Raw genomic sequence first — 18,933 nt, 5'->3', positions numbered from 1 at the left:
TTGGCTGTTTTGTTCTCCCTGTGAACGCTGGGTTTCCATCAGGTACTCAGGTTTCCTCTCACTTCCTCAACTTGTGCTGGTAGGTTAATTTGCTACTTTAGATTACCACTCAGTGTAGTTAAGTGACAAAACAATCAAAGGCCAGTTGATGGGCATGTGAAAAAGGAAGAGTTGCAGGGATACAGGGAAATAAGGAACGGGACTGATGGGATTGCTCTGCTGGGAGCTGGTGTTGATATGATGGACTGAATGGCCTCCTTCTATGTTGTAGTAAATAAGTACATAGTGTAAAAAATGGTCTTTTCAGATTGGAAAGATATATTCAGTGGCATAACACAGGGATTTTTTGCTGGACCATTTCTTACCCACTATACCAAGACTAAGGAATTGGAAGTAAATACTGAAGTTGAAAGGGGTGCTCGGATCCAGACCCCTGTCCCAGTTTACCACCTACAGTGACAATATTAACCTGACCTGGATGCAGAGGATAACTGACCTGACCTCCATACTGAAGACCTGTCTGACAAAGCAAGGCTATGAAAGGCCAATTGGACTCTGAAGCCCTGCCCAATAACACCCTGATGGCCTTTTGACAACTCACTGTTGCAAAAGGCTTTTGTTTTATTTTTGTTTCTAATGATCAGAGACATCTTTTAAAAAGTTCAAATAGACTTAATTTTTATTTCATTCTATTTAATTATTTATTTAAATCATTCAGAACAAAACAGCCAAAGTCCTTTATAACATTAAAATAAAGTAAAATAAAGAAAATTAAACAAACCACCTACCTGCACTTACCTTATCACTCAAGGAATGTGACCCCATGTAATGAAATGGGTTTGCACCATTTATACCAGATTTGGTCCTGACTTCAGATGACCTGCCACAAAGCTGAGGGGCCATATATGAAGTGCTTCCAGCCCCTCAATTCAGCTTATTAGTACTGAGTCCAGAAGTGGCATGGAAGGTCAAATGCCATTTTTGGCTATCATAGTTTAATGCACAAGAATGGAAGCCAGAGATGAGCTAACTTGTGAGGGAGCATAGTCTTCCTTGGAACAGCTGACCACATTTGGAAGCACAGTAAGTCTGATCAGTGTTGTGAAAACTATAGGAGGAAAGAGACATCTCACAAAATGGTTGGCTTTCACACAACATTCACAGTCAACATTGCAAAGGTGATAATAAACATCTGGAAGAAAATAATGGTTGCATTGAAATTTTAGCTGTTGATCTTGGAAATTTCATTCACTGGTGTTATAGATGGAAGCTTTGAGGTCTGTTAGTATGTTGGTGGAGAAGGGCATTCCCTTAGCACTGCACAAAGCAGTCTAGGTCATATGATCAAGGTAGTCCTGCAGTAGGGCTTAAACCCATGATCATTGGATTAACAGGAAGGAGAGGTAGGATTGAGGCAGGTGATGTTTTTCTGCAAGCTGTCATTTTCCACATATGGAAAGCTATCAAAAATCTTCTTCATCATACCCTGTAATTTATTAATTTCAATATTACATGAAGCTTCTCGATAACAGTCTTACTCTCAGTGTATGAAAAGGTTGAAGTAACACATATGAATGGAGTTTGCAGTGTAATTAATATTTCACAAGATCACAAGATCACAAGATAAGGGAGCAGAAGCAGGCCATTCGGCCCATGGAATTAGAAGAATTTACAATATACAGAATATTGCTTCTTTATCTCATGTTTTAGCTATTTTCTCACTTATGTTCGGTTCCTTCCTTCCAAAACATCAATCCCTCCCTGAGAATCCAGGTCAACTGGGAATGCTGCTCGTTAACCAGCTGCTGGCATTGGATAAGGAACATGGTCCATTTCTGTCCCTTTTCCACATTCTTACTGTGGAGAGACATTCCAGTTTTGCCATATTACAACCAGATGCCTGGTTTCAACTGGTGTTGCAATCAGATGTTTTGTATTGAGAAAAGGCTGCCTGGAAATTTCTGGAAGTGCAAACAGAACATTAAGTATTTGATTTTTAAAATATAAGCACAAATCTTTCTCATTTAGTTCAAAGTCATGATTTTACAATTCACTCTGCTCCTGCCTTGTCGTGGTCTGGTTTTGAACTTACCCATGGTAGTGCCAGTGGTACTGTGCTCTAACTGAGATGGGAAGTTAGTGTGTTAATACCCAGTATTCAAATTCATCCCGCAATATTTTTGTCTCAGGACAGTAATATCCATAATTCTTCAGGTGTGGACTACAGCATTTTAAATTTTGAAATCCAGTTTTGGACCTCAGAGCGATGTCAAGGACTTAAGCTTTGGAGAGGGTGCAGAAATGCTTTATTAGAATGGTACCAGGTATGAGGGGCCTTGGTTCTGTGGGGAAACAGTAAAACCTGGGATTGTTCTTCTTTGGGAAGAGGTTAATGGGAATGTTCAAAATTATGAAGGGTTTTAATATAAGTGGAAACAAACAGTGTGGTGTTTGATAAAGTCAGCTACTTCAGGCTTTCTTGGTGAAATTGAAGTCTGTGGATAATGGGCAGTAGGAGTAAGAATATAAAATTGATTAAAGAGCAGAATACAGTGAGATGTGGTGAATAGCTTCTCACTGGACAAGGGAGGTATAGAGTGCTGCTCCTTAGCATTAATGCTACAGCTTTGTTTGCAATGCATTAATGCTTTAGATATAGATAGTGGCATGGGGGAGTGGGCACAAGGCATGGGGCACAACCCTATACTTTATAGAGAGCACAAATATAGTAAAGAGTAAGGAATGAAGAATTAGATGAGCACAAAGTCAGGACAAATGGTTAAACAGACACATGACAGATGAAATTCAACACAGAAAAATGCAAAATGAGAAGAGCAGGAAGAGGTCATTTTAAAAGGAATTCCAAGAAATGTCCTTTTGCCAACAATTGCCTGGGAACTTCAGTCCACCAATCGCCTCAGAATCCTTTCTCACCACTCCCTTCCTCCTCTTTATACTGGCCATCTCGCCTCTCCACTCTCAGTCCTGATGCAGGGTTGCGACCCAGAATGTCAACAATCCCCTTCCTCTCACAGATGCTGCTCAGCCAGCAGCTTGTTTGTTGCTCCAGGTTCCAGCATCTGCAGTTTCTTGTGTCTCCTCTGGGAAGTGTTTTATGTGGAAACATAAAACACTTTTATGGTTTATAAAACATAAAACCTTAAATCTTTGAAGGTGGCAGGGCAGGTTAACAAAATGGTTTATAAAACACCAAGCGCCCTAAGCCTAATATGTGGAGACAGAGAGTGTAAAATGCAAGATGTTAGATAAAATATCTAAAGCATAAGTTCAGTCCCAGCTGGAGAGTGCTGTCCGATTTTGGGGAAATAAACTCAAAAAAGATTTCAAAACTTTAGAGGTTTACCAAAATGTTTCCTGCAAAAGAGAATGGTAAAGCTGGACTTGATCTTCTTAGGATGGAGGAGACTGAGAAGAGATTTAAAAGGGTTTTTTTTTAATCATGAGTGATTTAAAAGGGATATAATAAAGAGGAACTGAATCCAATGGGCAGAGTATTGATAACCAGAAAGCACAGCTTTAAAGTGATTGGCAAAAGGACCAGAAATGACACAAGGAAAATATTTTATATGTAATGAACTAGGATTTGGAAGGCCTAACAGACTGGTTTATATTGATCAATAGAGGACTTCTGCAGGGAATTAGATAAGAACTTGAAGGAGAAACTATTATAGGGATGGAAGGAAAGAAATGGTGGAGTGGTACTGATGATTACTCTCCAAAAGAGCCAGTTCAGACTCAATGGGTCAAACGACCACCTCCTGTGCAGTACCATTTAACGGATTTAAACTAATTCTCGGAACAAGTGAGGCAGAGATGCTTTTATATTCAGTGAATTACTACAATCGGAAATGCATTACCTTGTGGAATTAAATTCAATATCTTTCTAAAGAACATAAGGAAAATACTGGAAAAGGAGAATACCTCAGGGCTGTGGGGAAAGAGCAAGGCCATGACTTTAATTAATGGCTGTTTCAAAGATCCAGCTTGGGAGCAATGGGATGAGTAATCTCCTAATGTACTACACAGTTCTTTGATTTTATGATTGTTCCTGAAAGTATTCCCTGTTGGTTGACATTTTGTCAATAAATTTGATCTGACATTGATAAATAAGCTTGTGGTAAATGGGTGCTTCACACCCAGTGTGACATCAAAATGTTCACTAACAGGACAAGTTTAGAAGCAAACACCAGCTTTATAAATTTAGGAGATATCTAATATTGTTAAGACTTTTAGTAAGATATTGAATAAACCAAACTTCGCTGGTATCAAAATTACCAGAGACTATTGTAAACTATGAAAGTCTCTGAATTGTTCCAACATTCAAAAATGTAGAAAAAAGTAAAGGGAACAAAACATCATTCAATCTATCAAAGTATTAACAATTATTAAAACTAAACTAAAGCTCTTAAAAACACTTTTAAGCTCAAAAACATTTATGTAAACTCAAACCATTGAAATCAATGGAGACGGACTCATTACATTAAGCCTAACCTGACACAAGTTATTTGAGTGGATCCCGCAGCACACTATACAGTGAATCACCGCAACCTTCAGCCACAACACTGAACTCCATGAGGAATGCACTGTCAGAGTGCAGTAAAAAAAACACCAGTAAACAGCAAATTGTGGACTTAAAAGTTCATATGTCCATGTGCAGAATTTCCAAATTTGCTGGCATTTACACAGTAAAAGTCTATATGGAAGTTACATATGGAAGTGCCACAGTTAGCTGCTGATGTTTCCTCACAATAGATCTGTTCTGTTTTTAATATAAGAATGGTCTTATGTTTTTAAGTAACACCTGCAAGAGTTAATAATAACAATATACGTATGTTAACGAATAAAGGAAAAATGTATTATAGTATTTGATCACCAAGTAAATTCAATATTCTCAATAAAAACACATTCCAAACTATCTCACACTGATGACTCAAGTTCAGTGTTTTTGTCATTGTGTAACATTTACTGATCACTGTTTTTTACAGCAGGTCCCATTGTAGAATACTAGAGAAGAAGATGGCCAAAATTTATCTTGTCTCACCGAACAAAATGTTTTTTCTTTCTGCCCCTGTCTCTCTAAGGCAAACTCCTGCTGAATAGTCTTTCCCCTGTCATCCTGCTCTTAACATTTGTTTTTTTCTCCCCCATTTACTGACAAAATTCTTCCTGGGTTTGCCAGAATAAATGTAGGAATAATGTCCCTCCTCTTCAGGTGTCCAGAACCAAGGGTCCTGGTTTCAGTATATTCCAGACCAGAAGTGAGAAGAAACTACTTCACCCAGAGAGTAGTGAATCTTTGGAGTTCTCTACCAAAGAGGGTTGTGGAGGCTCAATCAATGAGTACATTCAAGACAGAGATTTTTTGATATTAAGGGAACCATTCTGGAGTTAGTGAAGGAAAGTGTCACTGAGGTAAAAGATCAACTATGATCTCATTGAATGGTGAAGAAGGTACAAGGGGCTGAATGGTCCATCCCACTTCTATTTATAGATGTTATTAAGTTCTTATTTCTACTGTTATATAAAAAAACTAATTTTAACCTTTCATTAATTACATTTTACACTTTGTCCCCTTGTTTTTCAGTATATATTTAATAATTCAGACAATTTTAATGAGCATTATTGAAAGTCTGCTACTGAAGTAAAGCTTGGCCATATGGTTGAATTCAAGGAAGAAAGTGGTGAACTGCAGGAAGTTTCAACAGATTGGTTAAGGTGGGAGAAATGTGGCGAGTGGAATTCAGTTTGTAGAAATGTGAAGCAATGCATTCAGGAGAACGAGTAAAGTAAGGGAATTCTAAACAAATAGTAGGATAATGATAGGTCAGAGAGACATTAAAGTGCTTGTTCATGAATCCTCAAAGGTAGTGGGGCAGCTACATAATGTGGTTTAGATTTAAAGAAAAGGATACTTTCAAGTAAAAGCGTACAAGAACAGGAAGGTATTGTGGAATAGTATGAAATGCTGATTAGGCCACAGTTGGAGTACTGCCTACAGTCCCTGTGATAACATCCCAGGAAGAATGCAATTGCATAGAAAAGAGTAGGGAGGAGATATATAAAGGCGTTATCACTAGTCTCAATTGTTCCCGGCTCATACCATTCACATACTCCATCCTTGTGCACTTAGTGCTGCTATGAACCACACACCCATACTTACAGTTTGCAGGCACTGTCAGCTTTTCCACCATGACCCACACATCAACCGAAAGATGAATTGGAACTCAAGTTACCTTTGTAGTTAATTCTATAAGACAGCAGGCTGTTACTTTGAATGAATGTAGTAGATTGCTACATTACACAGTATACTAGTCATTAACATCCCTCTCCCCTGCAGAACAAGGTAATGCACAAGTGGATGCAGCAGCAAATAACTAGTGTAGGACAAGCAAGTCTGCATGCCCTGCCCCCCATGGAGGAGATGGTGTTGGATGCCATTGGAATGCAGGTTATTGGGGTTACAGCCAGTAATCCAGAGACAGAATCCAGTAAAAGATATCCCCCTACCTAATCTTCCACGTCATTCACACGTCACTACCACATGAACCTGAACACTCTTCTGATTTACAAGCAGCCTGTGGAACCTCCATGTACCTAGTATTCTACCTCTTGACTTCACATCCATCCCTGCACCACAACTACACAAAGTTGTGTTTCTCATTTCAGTTACCTAAGAAGTGCACCCAGCCAGACAACACCAGCAGAGGAGGCAGAGGAAGGAAATTAAAAAGACATTACTCAATTTCACACTTGGTGCTACCAGCTGAGATACAGGCACTGCACAGTTTAGAGATTCAGCTTAGATCTTCAGGGCACATGTGGACTGCAGCCAGGGAAGAGGGAATGGTTAGCGCAGGTGAGAGTTTATCAGAGGGGGTGATCATACAGTAATTCTTCTATAGAGAGTTGTTGTGAAGACTTTGAAGGTGTAACCAGCAGAAGAAAGTTACTGCATAGAGAATTAGGAAGCTTGCCCAAAACACTGCATCATCATCAGAGAACAGATGATGACATTTATAAAAGATAAGATTTCTTTATTAGTCACATGTATATCGAAACACACGGTGAAATGCATCTTTTGTGTAGAATGTTCTGGTGGCAGCCCGCAAGTGTCGCCAAGTTTCTGGTGCCAACATAGCATACCCACAACTTCCTAACCCATACATCTTTGGAAAGTGGGAGGAAACCGGAGCACCCAGAGGGAACCCACGCAGACATGGGGAGAACATACAAACTCCTTACAGACAGTTGCCAAAATTGAACCTGGGCCGCTGGCCCTGTAAAGCGTTACGCTAACCTCTACACTACCACGCCTGATAGGCACATGAATATGCAGAGAGTGGAGGAATATGAACCATGTGCAGGCAAAAGCGATTGGTTTAAATAGGCACCATTAGCTTAATTAGTTTGACATAACACCGTGGGCTAAAAGGCCTATTCCTGTGGTGTACTGTTCTATGCTCTATATCATTAACATAGAGGAAAGCAGCTTGGCACAGGTCTTTGCACCGTACATGGACCACAGCATTTCGACTGTGAAAAAAGCGGCCAGCCTCATTCACAGTCCTATGGACCCAATCATGCTGTACATTCATTTAGATATCAAGTTTCCACCCAACACCAGTGTACTGCAAGCAATGTTCAGATTGCTGTCATCATGGCTATGTATCTGTATTCGCAAAGGAGGTCTTGTTTAATTGTGGACCAGCAATCTGTTACCCAAGGAGTTCCCGGTGTTGCAGAGGAATCACCTAGAGGAGTATCAGGATGGCAGCGTTTCTCCCTTGTCCTCTCACTCCCACCACGCCACCAGCACCCGTCCTACTGGCTGTGGGCCAACCACACCGGTTGCTGCCACTCACGGCAAGATGATGCAGCTCAAAACTGCTTGAAGTCATCCTCCGAAATTATCTGTCATTTCCACCACTGAAAGTCAGTAGCCTTTCTACAGCACGGTGTGTCCACAAGGTAGCATTGTGTAGCAGTAGCACTTGTACAGCCACAAGCAGGTGGAAAGCAGGTACTTAAGGATGACCAAGAAGACCTGCTGAGGAACCCTGCAGGTCAGGCAGCATCTATGGAGGGAAATGGACAGTCGACGTTTCAGGTCCGGACGTTGACTGTCCACTTTCCTCTACAGATGCTGCCTGACCTACTGAGTTCTTCCAGCAGTTTGTTTTTTGCTCCAGATTCCAGCATCTGCAGTCTGTTGTCTCTCCACTAAGGATGACCAGTTGACTTCTGCGTAGAAACTGAATTAATTTATTATTACATTAACTTTGGAATATTTCTATTGTGGTTAAAGATCAGCCATGGTCTCATTGAAGGGTGAAGGAGGTACAAGGGGCTGAATGGTCCATCCCACTTCTATTTATAGATGTACTTAAGTCCTTAAAAAAATAAATGTCCTCTCTTATCGGATTCCTTCTTCTTCAGCCCTCTGCCTCTTCCACCTATCACCTCCCAGCTTCTTACCTCACTCTCTTTCATCCCCTGCCCCCACCCACCTACCTTCCCCCCCCCCCCCTCACCTGGACTCACCTATCACCTGCCAGTTTGTGGTCCTCCCCCTCCCCCCACCTTCTTATTCTGGCTTCTGCCCCCTTCCTTTCCAGTCCTGATGAAGGGTCTCGGCCCAAAACATCAACTGTTTATTTCCCTCCATACATGCTGCCTGACCTGCTGAGCTCCTCCAGCATGTTGTGTGTGTTGCTTCAGATTCCAGCATCTGCAAATTCTCTTGCGCCTCCATGTTCATGGACAACTGTTTTTTTCTGGAAGCTCGGCCAACAGAAAGCACTTCCTGTAGACATCTGCAAACTGAACCAAGTCTGGAAAATACCAAATACTTGTAGAATGATCATAACAGGAAAAAAAAATCAACCAGCAATTAATCTGGGTAAAGGAGAGGGATGACATGTCTTCAATTTTCCAGGCACAAGAAAGGGTTTTCGCTGGAACCGGACAAGGTTGTATACTGAATAACATCAGGACCTGCTGCTCTGCTTGCTTCTTGTGGTCATTCAATGCATATGCACAAATATCCTCATGAAAGTGGTGCCCACTATGCCTTGATGCAATTTTGTGCTCTAAGGGTTCTCCTGAATCCCTTATGCTATTGAACGCAGTGCATGTATCATGCACTTGAAACTTTATCAATTATTTACTTTGATCAAATAAGCCAGGTCATAACTGAGCATATGGTATTATTTAACATCTATTTGCAGATTATGAGAAGTGGTAGTGTATTCAGCCCAGTGGTATTAAAACTCTAAATTACAGTAATGAATCATGACAAGGATGCATTGTCTTTAAATATCTGATGAGCTACTGCCACTTAAATTGAGCTGGACTTGAATTGTAACCAATTCCTTTACTATGTTGCAATGCACTGCCTTTTAATATTTGTGTTGCTACATTTAATGTTACTTAGATACATTGTGACTGTAAACAGCTGCTCTATATTCCAATAGAATACTCCAATCAGCTGTTGGCATAACAGGGGATCTTTATGGTAAACTCAAGGACAAATAAGTGGGCTTCACTTGGACTTTAAACACTGCAGCAAACTTCATCAAAAGACACCTCGAGAATATTGTTGCCCTCATATGGTGCTTTATTTAACTTCTCTCATTCTACATGTATCGGCATGTCTAATTGTTTTACTTGATACATGCAGGAAGCAGTGGAGGGAAGAATTAGGGACATTGCATATTTTGCTAAGCCCTGTTTTAGTATTGCATGTGCAGCATGCAAGTCAGCAGTTATATTTACACTGATGCTATCATGTGACTTCACATGTAAAGCAAAAGTATAGCCAAGCGGAAATTTTTTTACTTTATTCTTGGAGCACAGCCTCTGTTATTAATCAAGCTGTTATTTTGTGTGGTGGGATGTGGAAAATAATGAGCTTATGAACAGTTTAATATAATATTTAGTCTTATGAGTTACACTTTCCTTATCACTGAATGAGTTGCTTCACAATGTCCATCTCCATTGGTCAGAGATACTTTTTTAAAAAAAAGCAATGTCATTAAACCTTGTTAGAAATGTAAATTTCTATCACAGTTTTAAAAGTATAAAGAGATAAGACGTGTTGTCAATGATTTCTAGCTGCTTTCTTTGGCCACAGAGATAAAATAGGATTTAAACCAGTTGCCAATCTGCAGAGTGTGTTTTTGCAGCAGTTTGCTTCACTATCAGGGTGTGTCTAAAAGTATTGTCCTCTAATCATCTGTCTCATCTATCTGCTTGCAGCAAATAGGCATGTAACATTAAAGGGGCATGGCAATTATCTATGTATCAGAATGATCCATTACGAATTAAAAGATACAATGGTCCTGATATTATAAAGTAACATATCTTCATTTTTATGACAAGTGGTTGTGTATTTAGCTTGATGGAATTAGAACTGTAAATTACAGTTGTCCAGTAATGAATCTTGACAAGGATGTGTTGTCTTTATGTACCTGATGAGCTGCTAGCACTTGAACAGGACTTTAATTATAACCGATTCCTTCTCTAAGTTGCAGTGTGGAGAGAGCAGGGTATCTGAGCTGTCATAAAAACAGAAAATGCTGGGCCCATTAGCCTGACATGTTAACACTGTTTCTCTCTCAAAAGATGCTACCTGACTACTGAATATCCCTAGCACTTTATGTTTCTATTTCAGATTTCTGGCATCTGCACCCCTTTGTTTTCCAATATCTGACCTGGTAGCTGGAAACAATAGATCAGTTGATGGTACATCTTCACCTTCACTCTTTCCTGGCATTTCTGCTGATACCTGCCTGCCTTAGCTAACTGAAAGAAGGAAGGAACAAACCAGTGTTGTAGTGAGGAGGTGAGGGGGAGTGAGGTGCCTGCTTACACCTTGTGTGGCTTGTACTCCAGAAGAAAGTGCAGGATGAAGGAAGTTTGCAATATCAGAAGGAGGATTGAAGATATGAGGATACTGTGACTTTTAATAGTTTCAGTCCCACTGATGGCCAATTCTCTGTCACAACTGTTCAGGTTACAACAGCAGCAGCTCCTCAGTGGGAGAAGGGTGATGCTGGCATGCTCATTCTCCACTGGTTTGCTGATGTTGGAAGGATCTGTCCTAGTGAGTGCAATACCTTGTGATGGATCACAGTTGATCTGGCCCGCTACCCCACTCACATCCCACACTAATCTTCAATTGCATTCTTGCAACTCTGAGGTTGTGGCTGTCCAGCAAGGTGGAATGTGATGATGAAACTTGGCCTTAAGGACATTTAAAATGCAATTAAATAACTTAAAAAAATATTTTGTTCTAATTTAAAATAATAGTTTTATTTCTAATACCTTCAACTTATTGAGTAAAATTATTAAATAAAGAAGTCAAAAACAAATCATTTAACTTTTCAGTGGAGTTTGGCAACCACACTGCAAAACCAGCCATGCCTTGTATAAAGCTCAGGGACCAGATGGGAAGTGCTTGGGAGCTTTAGCCAGTCTCCAGTTTCCGTAGTGCAATAGACAGAAGTAGAAATCAAAGACAAATTGGCCCATGAAAGAGACCTTGCTGGTAGTTCTCAACAGAACTGCTGGTGAAAGGTAAGTACGTGCCACATGAATGTGTTTGGTTGAATCTGGCAGCAGATGCAGAATGTGAAATGTGAGTGTGAGACATACAGTGGTGTTCATGTCTGAAGGCTCTGAGCAGAGTATGAGTCTTCATTGCTGGAGATAGTTGGTGGATGAATGATGGGCATAGGGTGCACTGGGCATGTCTGAAGTTGGTGGGAAATTACATTTAAAGGTGCATTAACTGATGACATGCATCTGTAGTCACTGATACTTTTGCAGCACAACATCCCATGTCCTTAGGGTTTGGCTCTGGATATTTACCAGAACCTCTCTCAACGGTCTTGTTGTGTGTGCCTGGAGAGACTCCCAGTCCCCAGCAATGGAGGGTACCCTACCCCACCCCAACCTATCTGACCCCATCTGCTTGTCCAACACCTCCAGTGTTGTATCAGGAAAGCACAAGGACCTGTCCTCTCCCATGTTGATCCAAGACCACAAGAGAAAATTGCTTTCACAGCTACACTTAAGCCATAGTGTACTTCCCCTTTAAGAAGAACAGTGTAGCTTTTGGCACTTTAATTGGTCCTGAAGTTGAACTCCCCCGCTGATGCATTAATCAACTGAACAGCACACTCTTAGCTGGCTGGATGCTACAAATATCTTAATAAGCAGATCGCTCAAAGATTGTTAACCAGTCACACCCCTCAAGTGTCCATGGAGATCCCCATGCCTGGGCTCCAGCACTGACTTTAAAGCAGTGATCTCTCCATTACACCATGAGTATTTGGAGACCATGTTCGAATCTCCCTTCATAAGGGCAATGTGAAGCGTGGTTTGAACTCGTCACTGAGTAACCCAGATGGATTTGCTCAGAGAGATATATTGGTATTGGTTTATTATTGTCAGGCGTACTGAGATATAGTGAAAAGCTTTTGTTTGCATGCCATCCAGACAGATCATGCCATACATAAGTGCATCAAGGTAGTAAAAAGAAAAACAGAATGCAGAATGTAGTATTGCAGCTACAAAGAAAGTTACAGTTAAACAAATAAGATAAGATAAGATAAGATAAGATATCTTTATTACGTGTACATCAAAACACACAGTGAAATGCATCTTTTTTGCGTAGAATGTTCTAGGGGCAGCCCACAAACGTCACCACACTTCCGGCGCCAACATAGCATGCCCACAACTTCCTAATCCATATGTCTTTGGAATGTGGGAGGAAACCAGAGCACCCAGAGGAAACCCACGCAGACACGGGGAGAACGTACAAACTCCTTACAGACAGTGGCCGGAATTGAACCTGGGTTGCTGGCGCTGTAATAGTGTTATGCTAACCGCTACACCACCGTGGCAAGGACCACGACAATGTGTAATGGGAGATCAAGGTACAGCACAGAAATAGGCCCTTCACCCCACCGAGATTATCAGGGACCCATTGTTTCACTAATCCTACACTAATCCATTTTATTCCCCCCACAGATTCTACCACTCACCAACACACTCGGGGTAATTTTACTGCGACCAATTAACCTGTTAGCCTGAATATTTTTGGGATGTGGGAGAAAACCAGAGCACCCAGTTGAAACCCACAGGGTTGCAGAGTGCACAAACTCCACATGGACAGCACCGGAGGTCGGGATCACACACCCAGGTTGCTGGAGCTGTGAGGCAGCAGCTCTACCAGCTGTGCCACTGTGCCGCCCTTAAAGTCATGGAGAGATGCAGCACAAAAACAGGCTCTGCAGCCCAAAAAGACCATGCTGACCATCACTAGCACTAAAGGAAGTTCTTACCCTTCCTATGGAGGAGTGCCTGATAAACTAGAAGATGGATGACTAAAAACTAAAGGAGTTCAGCATTTTCACTGCACTAAACTGGTGCTGTGTGTAGCACTTGCACTGAATTGGGTGACCCGCAAAAAATCCACTCTAAATCATGTGCAAAGACTCTGGCAGTGCATTTCCCGACAGCAGCTGTCCATAGAGGTTGCACCTGCCACATCATTGCTGGATTGAATACTGGGTAGAGAGTCGGCTGTTCAAGGCTTTCTCCAGTACAGCAGCATAGAGGGCTGCCATGCAGGTGAGGGAAAACAGCGATGCATGGCATGGTATTCTCTGGGGTGTTGCCAGGCAACCTCCGCCCAAAGGTGTGGCCTGATCCACCGGGTAGCACAAGCAAGCTCAAGCCACTGTAGGCTATGGACCGATCAAGCGACAGCAATCACCACATCAGGTCACGAGTGATTATATAACAAAAGTGAAGGGAGCTCCAGGGGATCACTAAACATAAAGCAAGCACTCCCAACAAACACTGATGTTGGGAAATGCTCTTTGTGGGACATCCATGTAGCACTGCAAATCTGTTAATTGCCTTTGCATTCCTGAACCCTGTGATATATTCTCCTGGGTTTTTTGTTTGAAGTTATTAATGAAGGTGGTGTGTTGACTTCTATAGCTACAATTTATGCTGGCAGTGGAGGAAGTGTGCACCTTATGACTGATATCGGTAAGCATGAGCCACACCAAAGTGAATTACTTGTGCCTGGAGCAAATTCCTGTTGGTCGCTGATTGACCCGGAAACAATTTAATGACCGCAGCACAGCTTTTTATATACAAATTGCCCATATATGATATGCGAGCTAATAGCTTCAATTTCTGGACAGTATTGTTTCATAAGAAAAGATATATTACAGTGTTTAAAGCATCCCCTCTTGCCGAAGGGCCTATTTCTGTACTGTTCTGTGTTCTTTGTTTTGTCTAATTAAAGCTAAAAGGTAGAACTGTTCTGCATTCTTAAAATGAAGGCTCACATTTGTGTGTCAAAGTTGAGAATCATTATTTCACATGAGGAAACCGATTAGGAATCTACAGACATTCTGACACAGAAACTTATTTTAGATGGTGAGTGACATCTGCAGTGCTGATGAAGTGTTCATAATATATTACATGGATATATAGAACATTATTGAGACTACCTGTTTAGAGGTGGTGGCTAAAATGTAATGATAAGGACTATTGACATAGTTTTAATAGGTAATACAGGAAGGTTTAATTGGTAATACAGGAAGGTTTAAATGGTAATACAGGAAGACTTCACAGTGAAAGTGATATGCTGGCATTAGACACCCAGGTTTGCCCATTATTATGATCTGTCACAACCAATGGAGCTAAAAGGCACTGCGGGAGAAACTTGTTTTCAGTCACCTGTGCTATACACACTGTTGTGGAGCTGCAGGTCATGTTCTACTTCAAAATTCAGTTCCATAGACTATATCACACACTAAAATAAGTTTTCATGTGCCAAACTCCTGGAGTTAAGGCCAAATGGTATATTCAGGCCAGGAAAAAAATAAGGGAAGAAAAAGTAAGATGCAAGTGATTGAAGCAGAGGAGGTGGAGATTTAAAGCGATGGGAGAAATGGAGCGGAAAGATAAAAGGAGAAAACAGAATGATGATGGACAAAGGGATCTGGGTGTCCTTCTTCACTTGTCAATGAAAGCAAGCATGCTAGCACAGCAAGCAGTTAAGAAGCCAGCTGGCATGTTAATCTTTATTACAAGAAGTATTGCCTACAGGAGCAAGGATGTCTCACTACAATTGTACAGGGCCTAGGTAAGACAACACCTGAAGTAATGTGTGCAGTAGTGCTCTCCTTACCTAAGAAAGGATACATTTGCCGTAGAGAGAGTGCAAGAAAGATTCGTCAGACTGATTCCTGGGATGACAGAATTGTCTAATAAGGAAAGATTGAGTAAATTAGGCCAATATACAATAGAGTTTAGAAGAATGGGAGAAGGTCTCTTTGGAACATACAAAATTCTGACAAAGCTTGACAGGCTGGATGTGGGGAGGATGCTTCCCCTGGCTGGGGTGGGGAGATGGGGGAGGGGAGGGGTGGGAGTCTAGAACTCGACGTTGCAGTCTCAGGAGATAATCTATGAGGGCATATTTACTTTATTTAAGAAGGGCAGCAGGGATAAGCCAGGTAATTAGAGCCTTACATCAATGGTACGGAAATTATTGGAGAAAGTCTAAGGGATGGGATTTATGTATATTTAGAGATGCAGGGACTGATTAGGAATAATCAGTGTGAGGGGAAATCCTTTCTCACTGATTTGATTGAGCTTTTTGAGGAAGTAGCCAAGGAGATTGATGAAGGCGGGGTTAGATCCTGAAGGTTAAGGCACATGGGATCCAAGGCAAGCTGGCTAATTGGATCCAATATTGGCTTGGTGATAAGAGGCAGAGGGTAGGGATAGAAGGATGCTATTCTGCTTGGAAGTTTGTGTTGTTTGTGATGTATATTAAACACTTGGATGTGACTGTAGGAAAGATGATGAGTAAGTTTGCGAATGACACGATAGTTGGTGGTGTTATGGACACCAAGGAAGATTGCCTAAGGCTACAGCAGGATACAGATCAGATGGGAAGTTTGGTGGAGCTTTGGTAGATGGAATTTAATCCCGACAAGTGTGAGGTGATGCATTTTGGGAAGTCAAATAAGGGTAGATTATACATAGTAAATGCAAGGGCACCAAGGAATGTTAAATGGTCAAGTCCATAGTTCCCTGAAGGTGGCAACACAGGTGGATAGGGTGGTGAAGAAGGCACATGGCATGCTTGCTTTCATATGTCGGGGCATTGAATATAAGAGTTGAGATGTTATGTTGCAGCTTTACAAAACACCAGTTAGACCACACTTGGAGTATTGTGTGCAGTTCTGATCGCCACACTGTAGGAAGGATGTGACTGCACTGGAGAGAATGCAAAGGAGATTCACTAGGATGTTACCTGGATTGGAGGACTTTAATTATAGGGGGACATTGGATAGGCAGGGCTTGTTTCCCCTGAGGCAAAGGAGACTTAGGAGTGACCAGATAGAGGTATACTAGATTATGAGAGGCATAGATAGGATAGTTCATCAATTTTTTTTACCCATGATAGGGGTATCAAAAAATAGAGGGTATAGTTTTCAGGTGAGAGGTAGGAGTTGTAAGGGGGACACAAGGAGTAAGTTATTTTTACACAGAGAGTGGTTGAGATCTAGAACATGCTGCCAGAGGAGGTGGCGGAATCAGATACAATCACTGCATTTAAATGGAATTAGTGTAGATGGCAAAAAAGGGTTAGTATGGACCTGGTGGGCCAAAGGGCCCATTTCTGTGCTGCATGACTCAACAATTTATATTTCTTCTCTCAGAGAGTGGAGAGTCTATGGAAATCTCTCCCACAGACAATAGCAGAGGCCAAGCCACTGGATGTATTTAAATAGGTAGATTTCTAGACACAAAAAGGCTTCAGTGGGTATGGAGAGAAAGCAGCAATATGGTATTGAGATAGTGGATCAGCCATTATTATGTTGAATGGCAGAGCAGCCTTGAAGGGCTGATTGGCTGATTCCCACTACTATTAGAACATAGAACACAGAATAGTACAGCACAAGAACAGGCCCTTGGGCCTACGATGTTGTGCCAAACTAATCAAAATAGTAATTAAACACCTAACTAAACTAATCCCTTCTGCCTACACAATGTCCCTATCCCTCCATTCTCTGCATATTCATGGGCCGATCTAGGAACCTCTTAAAGGCTTCTATCATATTTGCCTCCACTACCACCCCTGGTAGTTCATTCCAGGCACCCACCACTCTCTGTGTAAGAAAGTTTAGGCCACACATCCCCTTTGAACTTACTCCCTCTCATCTTAAATGCATGCCCTCTGGTATTAGACATTTCGACCCTGAGAAAAATATACTGGCTTTCTACCCTATCTATGCCTATCATAATTTTATAATCTTCTATCAGGTCTCCCCTCAACCTCCACCGCTCCAGAGAAAACAACTCAAGTTTGTCTAACCTCTCCTTATAGCACATTCCCTCTAATCCAGGCAGCATTCTGAAAAACCTCTTCTACACCTTCTCCAAAGCTTCCACATCCTTCCTATAATGGGATGACCAGAATTGAATGCAATACTCCAGGATGCAGCCTAACCAGAGTTTTATAAAGCTGCAACATAACTTTCTGACTCTTGAACTCAATGCCTTGATTAATAAAGGCAAGCAATCCATACATCTTCTTTACCACCCTATCAACCTGTGCAGCCACTTTCAGGGAGCCATGGACTTTGAACCCAAGATCCCACTGTATATCAACGCTGTTTAGGGTCCTGCCATTAACTGTGTACTGTGTCTCCCAAAGTGTAACACCTCACACATGCTCGGATTAAACTCCATCTGCCATCTCTGCCCATACAGTATCTACAACTTACCTATATTCTACTGTATCCTTTGGCAATCCTCTACACTCTCCACAATGCTACCAATCTTTGTATTGTCTGCAAACACACTAGGTCCCTATTCGGATCCCTGCGGAACACCACTGGTCATGAACCTCCAGCCAGAAAAAGTCCCGTCGACCACTACTCTCTGTCTTCTATGGACAGACCAATTCTGAATCCAAATGGCCAACTCACCGTGGATCCCATGCATCTTAATCTTCTGGATGAGCTGACCATGAGGGACCTTGTCAAATGCCTTACTATTCTTTTATGTTTCTGTGAGAAAGGAGAACTGGCACAAGAACATAAATTATAGAGAGAAAGTGGGGAGGATCCAAAGAATAGGCCGACAGAGAGGAAGAGGAGGCAGAGAAGACAATAGAAATGTGGATAGTGGGAATAGAAAAAGCCAGGAATCTGTTGCAACAAATAATCTGCTGGAAGAACTCAGTGGGTCAAGCCACATCTGTGGGAGGAAAGTAATTATCGACGTTTCAGGCCAAAAGCCTGCATCAGGACTCCCGATGCGGGGTTTTGATCCAAAGCATCGACACTTCCTTTTCCCCCAACAGATGCTGCCTGACCTGCTGAGTTCTTCAAGCACATTCTTTTTTGTTCTAGATTCCAACATCTGCAGTCTCTTGTGTCTCCAGGAATCTATTTCAGGGAGATGAATGGGAGCAGCAAATCGTGTCAGGGACACTTAAGTGGTTATTCCTTTGTATTCTTTGTTCTCCCAGATTCCTATCTCAAGTTGGTGGAAGTGGGGACTGAGGGAGAAGTTGGGAAAAACACGGAATCCACAGAATGATGACATGCTTAGAAAGCATGTTATTAATCACATGGGTTGCATTTTCCAGAGGATGCTTCATTAAAAACAGATACGAGTTTCTGTTTTTTTTTCAGTAGCTGCTTTCAAGAGAACAGCTTGGAATGACAAGGGGTGGATGGAGTAAGTAACAAGATCTCACAAGAGGCTTGGAAGAGAGAAAAAGAAAAAGACTTGCATTTCTTTGGCCCTTTTCAGAGTGTCCCAAATCGCATAAGAGACCCACGAAATAATTTTGAAATGTAG

General features: G+C 41.6%; 2 protein-coding genes across 2 annotated transcripts in view; one reads left to right on the top strand and one right to left on the bottom strand.

Moving 5' to 3' along the window:
* The window catches only part of ccnjl (cyclin J-like), a 441,915-nt gene that overhangs the window by 79,837 nt on the left and 343,145 nt on the right, over positions 1 to 18,933 (bottom strand). The gene's annotated exons all lie outside the window — the stretch shown is intronic.
* LOC127569257 (alpha-1B adrenergic receptor-like) overlaps positions 1 to 18,933 on the top strand; it is a 39,098-nt gene that overhangs the window by 18,435 nt on the left and 1,730 nt on the right. The gene's annotated exons all lie outside the window — the stretch shown is intronic.

The sequence above is a fragment of the Pristis pectinata genome, chromosome 4 (assembly GCF_009764475.1).
Source record: "Pristis pectinata isolate sPriPec2 chromosome 4, sPriPec2.1.pri, whole genome shotgun sequence".
Lineage (NCBI taxonomy): Eukaryota > Metazoa > Chordata > Chondrichthyes > Rhinopristiformes > Pristidae > Pristis > Pristis pectinata.
This window is presented reverse-complemented; position numbering and strand designations above follow the sequence as displayed.